Here is a 5716-nt window from a genome sequence, read left to right as displayed (position 1 = left end):
AGCGGATTAATCAGACCCTGGAGACATATCTGAGCTGTTTTGTGTCTGCTGACCAGGATGATTGGGTTGCTTTTTTGCCATTGGCGGAGTTCGCTCTCAATAATCGGGCCAGCTCTGCCACTTTGGTGTCCCCGTTTTTCTGTAATTCGGGGTTTCATCCTCGATTTTCCTCTGGTCAGGTGGAATCTTCGGATTGTCCTGGAGTGGATGCTGTGGTGGAGAGATTGCATCAGATCTGGGGGCAGGTGGTGGACAATTTGAGGTTGTCCCAGGAGAAGACTCAGCTTTTTGCCAACCGCCACCGTCGTGTTGGTCCTCGGCTTTCTGTTGGTGATTTGGTGTGGTTGTCTTCTCGTTTTGTCCCTATGAGGGTCTCTTCTCCTAAGTTTAAGCCTCGGTTTATCGGCCCGTATAAGATATTGGAGATTCTTAACCCTGTTTCCTTCCGTTTGGACCTCCCTGCATCCTTTTCTATTCATAACGTTTTTCATCGGTCATTATTGCGCAGGTATGAGGTACCGGTTGTGCCTTCCGTTGAGCCTCCTGCTCCGGTGTTGGTTGAGGGTGAGTTGGAGTACGTTGTGGAGAAAATCTTGGACTCTCGTGTTTCCAGACGGAGACTCCAGTATCTGGTCAAGTGGAAGGGATACGGCCAGGAGGATAATTCTTGGGTGAATGCATCTGATGTTCATGCCTCCGATCTGGTTCGTGCCTTTCATAGGGCCCATCCTGATCGCCCTGGTGGTTCTGGTGAGGGTTCGGTGCCCCCTCCTTGAGGGGGGGGGTACTGTTGTGAATTTGGATTCTGGGCTCCCCCGGTGGCTACTGGTGGAATTGAACTGGTGTCTTCATCTTCTCTGTTCACCTGTTCCCATCAAGATGTGGGAGTCGCTATATAACCTTGCTGCTCTGTTAGTTGCTTGCCGGTCATCAATGTTATCAGAAGCCTTTCTGTGCTTGTTCCTGCTCCTAGACAACTACTAGATAAGTTGGACTCTTGTCCATGTTTGTTTTTGCATTTTGTTCCAGTTCACAGCTGTAGTTTCGTTACTGTGTCTGGAAAGCTCTTGTGAACGGGAATTGCCACTCTGGTGTTATGAGTTAATGCCAGAGTTTTAAAGTAATTTCTGGATGGTGTTTTTGATAGGCTTTTCAGCTGACCATGAAAGTGCCCTTTCTGTCTTCTGCTATGTAGTAAGTGGACCTCAAATTTGCTAAACCTATTTTCATACTACGTTTGTTATTTCATCTCAACTCACCGCCAATACATGTGGGGGGCCTCTGTCTCCTTTCGGGGTATTTCTCTAGAGGTGAGCTAGGACTAATATTTTCCTCTGCTAGCTTTATTTAGTCCTCCGGCTGGGCTGGGCATCTAGAATCAACGTAGGCATGCTACCCGGCCACTGCTAGTTGTGCGTTAGGTTTAGTTCATGGTCAGCTCAGTTCCCATCTTCCAAGAGCTAGTTCCTATATATGCTTATGCTATGTTCTCTTGCCATTGAGATCATGACAATCACCTATATAATGTACGTACCGCAGTCGCAGTTTCACCTATATAATGTGTGAGTGAGTGTGTGTGTCTATGTATGTGTGTGTGCATGTATGTATGTATGTGTGTATGTATGTATGTATGTATATATATGTGTGTGTGCATGTATGTATGTCTATATATATATATGTATGTGTGTCTATGTATGTGTGTGTGCAAGTGCAGCGCCCCAGAGTTCTGGTCGTTGCAGTACTGTGGCTCCGCCACTATGGGGAGCTATGGTACGTCTGATGGCACTGAAGGAGTTCATCTGATCAGGTATCACAGACACCAATACATTTCACAGTCGGGCCTCCGGGGGGAGCTAAGGGTTCTATTCACTAGGCCACTCCCCACCATAGTGGGTAAACTGGGGGTCAGGCAGGAAGTTAGAGGAGAAAGCTGACTGGGTTGGAACCAGGCAACACCTTGTGGCAGAGGGTGTTGCGGGGGGAAGATAGAGTAGGGTCTCTGTCAGGGGTGGGATCCTGACAGAGGCTTGGCAACTTGAGCGAACGTAACGGGACCGTGCCTGCTCAGGATAGCGGCGGTGCCCAAGGAAGGATCAGAAGCGAGATAGATTGTGCTGAGTGAGAAACGAGATCAAGGCAATAAGGAGAATACCAGTAGGGGTCGTGCTGTAAGACCGAGGCAACACCCTACTGAGGCGCACTACCGGTGGCCGGAACGCCGAGAGAGTATTACAATATCCAGCTTCAAGCAATACTCTAAACAGCGGCAGGACAGTCAGTCTAAGGCGGGCTGTCTCACTTAAATCACCTATGCAGTCTTGGGGGGCAACTTGTGGAGAGGGGCGACTCTAGGGTCCCGGAAGAGCTCCGAGCCTACCCGTCAAACGGGTGCCGTCCCAACCAGAACATCAGGGAGGGACGGAGGATTAGCAGAACATCATCTAATCGAGTTGTGAGGGAACTTAAGAAACAGACACAACAGTTGTGGGGACTTTCTGTAAGCACAGCAAGGAAGGACCGCAACACATAGCGCTAGAGGGAAGGCACAGATTTCCACCTGCAAAGAGAACTCTGGAGGTGCCATTGGACCGGCCGGACTTGCGCAGCCTGGTGAACCGTATTCTGGACTGAGGACCCAGAGATCTTCAGTAAAGAGACTGCAACCTGGTGTCCTCGTTATTTACTGCACCGCACCACTACAGCTTCACCACCATCATCCGTTGTACCTATTTCACTGTGCGCCCCACGGCAGGGTCACGGACCGGGGCCTAGCCGCCGTGACAACCCCAGAGCAGAGACTCAGAGGAAGAAGAAGTCCGCGACATGGAGGACGCCATTGGCCAGCCGCCTGGAGCCGGAGCGTGGGGTCGGAGCCGAGGACTCCCCCAGCTACCCGGAGAGGCACCGCAGCCAGACCTCCGCAGCTGACGCTGACCTCCTGCAGATCGGAGCGGACGAGCTGACCCACCAACTCCTGCAGACGCAGCTGAGCACTGAGGCCGGGTGGAAGAAGACCATCATCGGGAGCCTCAAGAGACATCTGTCGGCAGCCTCGTCTGGTCCGGAGCAAGAAAGAAGTTCCAGCGCTCCGAAGCCAGAAAGCAAGGCCCTGCCGGAAAGCGAGATGCTGCAAACGGAGATGACAACGCCGCAGCGCAAGGCCCTGCAACCAGCGTTCCAGATCCCAGCGGAGGCGGAGCAGACCGGCACCGGAGGGACCACGTCTGAAGCAGGTATGAAGGACGACCCTGCCCTGATGACTGACACCACTCCCGCGACTGCTAGTGCCACAGCTGCTGACCCCGTTCCAGTGACTGATCTTGCAGCAGCCGCTACCTCTGCTGCAGCAGATGCCCCTACTCAAGCCGCGCAGACCTCCATCGCTGTGCATGACCTAACCGTACATGAAAGACGGATTAACGGCGTTTGTCCAGCACTGGGTGCAACCCTGGACTTCACCCTTCCCGGGCCAAGAAGGGTTAAGTGCCAGGTGCAGCCCTGGAAGCCGTCCAACTAAACCTCGGAAACCTGAAATTGTACATAGTTAACTGTTTGTTTCCCTGCTTTTTGCTACTAATACCCGACCTGGGTTATTCTTAAAGGGATCCCTTAGTTTTTCCCGGGATCCCTATTGCTTTTATTTTTGTTTTTATTTTCCTTTTGCTCCTTGTTTACCCAAGTTTACAAAGAACTGCTGGATCATGAACAGTGCATGATACAAACTTTTTGTAAATAGTTCGCACCTTATTAAGGGTGCTCCCTACTGGTTTTACTTCAAAAAGGACTCTTTGTGAAGATACCACACTGGAACCTTTGCTGAGTACGGATTGGTAGCTTGAGAAGATATGCTACCTCATAGAGACTTGGTCCCCTCTTAAAGGGGATGTTCATGTGTTGCACTTAAAGAATGGTATTGCTTTAAGACTGAGAGATAGCAATAATGTCTTGATAAAAAGAAAGTGATGATAATGTTTGCATGAGAAAGTTATATGTATCCAACTAGTTAATTGTAAAGAAATGCTGATAATGTTCCCTGAAAGAAAGTGAAAGCTAGAAGAAGGATGCAGTGGGCCCGTAGGGGTAGACGTAGTGTCCAGCATACATGTCAGTAAGAAAATAATGAGAAGGTTTAATGTTATATAGAAAATGTTTGATAATGTTGATAGACAACGAGGACAGAAGGTGAACCCTGAGTCCTCCTAGGAGTCATGTAGAGATGGCTCGGTGTTCTTAAACTGAAAGTAATGTTATGTTCTATACTGTGTATAGTAGTTGAAAAGACAGAAGGCCCGGGCTGAAAGGAGCGGTCCTGTAAGAAAGGAGAGGCAGTAGGTCTGGCGCCGTTAGGACAGGCGGTCCTGCAGATTTAAAGAAGGAGAATGTAAACGTTAAATTGCCTTATAATGTGATTATAAGAAGGTCTTTAGCGGATTCAGAGTGTACGTCCTTAAAGGCAATGTTAAATTATTGTTCAACAAGTTTGTACTAGTAGAATACCCGGTTGGGTAAGAAAAGTTATTTATAGCATGTTGCTATGATATTTAACCATGTTGGTAACGTTCAAGTGTCCTCACCTCCCATAAAGGGAAGCTCTGTTTAAATATACTTATTGTTATTGCACTCAACAAAACTGTATGTCTTTTTGCTAACTTGTATTGTTGTTTTCTTCTCAGTCCCGGAGTACTGTGTTTAACCAGGGGGGAGTGCAGCGCCCCAGAGTCCTGGTCGTTGCAGTACTGTGGCTCCGCCACTATGGGGAGCTATGGTACGTCTGATGGCACTGAAGGAGTTCATCTGATCAGGTATCACAGACACCAATACATTTCACAGTCGGGCCTCCGGGGGGAGCTAAGGGTTCTATTCACTAGGCCACTCCCCACCATAGTGGGTAAACTGGGGGTCAGGCAGGAAGTTAGAGGAGAAAGCTGACTGGGTTGGAACCAGGCAACACCTTGTGGCAGAGGGTGTTGCGGGGGGAAGATAGAGTAGGGTCTCTGTCAGGGGTGGGATCCTGACAGAGGCTTGGCAACTTGAGCGAACGTAACGGGACCGTGCCTGCTCAGGATAGCGGCGGTGCCCAAGGAAGGATCAGAAGCGAGATAGATTGTGCTGAGTGAGAAACGAGATCAAGGCAATAAGGAGAATACCAGTAGGGGTCGTGCTGTAAGACCGAGGCAACACCCTACTGAGGCGCACTACCGGTGGCCGGAACGCCGAGAGAGTATTACAATATCCAGCTTCAAGCAATACTCTAAACAGCGGCAGGACAGTCAGTCTAAGGCGGGCTGTCTCACTTAAATCACCTATGCAGTCTTGGGGGGCAACTTGTGGAGAGGGGCGACTCTAGGGTCCCGGAAGAGCTCCGAGCCTACCCGTCAAACGGGTGCCGTCCCAACCAGAACATCAGGGAGGGACGGAGGATTAGCAGAACATCATCTAATCGAGTTGTGAGGGAACTTAAGAAACAGACACAACAGTTGTGGGGACTTTCTGTAAGCACAGCAAGGAAGGACCGCAACACAGCGCTAGAGGGAAGGCACAGATTTCCACCTGTGAAGAGAACTCTGGAGGTGCCATTGGACCGGCCGGACTTGCGCAGCCTGGTGAACCGTATTCTGGACTGAGGACCCAGAGATCTTCAGTAAAGAGGTAAAGAGACTGCAACCTGGTGTCCTCGTTATTTACTGCACTGCACCACTAACATTCATCTATCCAC

This window comes from Ranitomeya variabilis, chromosome 1 (genome assembly GCF_051348905.1).
Source record: "Ranitomeya variabilis isolate aRanVar5 chromosome 1, aRanVar5.hap1, whole genome shotgun sequence".
In the NCBI taxonomy this organism is placed as follows: domain Eukaryota; kingdom Metazoa; phylum Chordata; class Amphibia; order Anura; family Dendrobatidae; genus Ranitomeya; species Ranitomeya variabilis.
The sequence above is the reverse complement of the archived record's forward strand: the minus strand, read 5'-3'. Positions refer to the sequence as shown.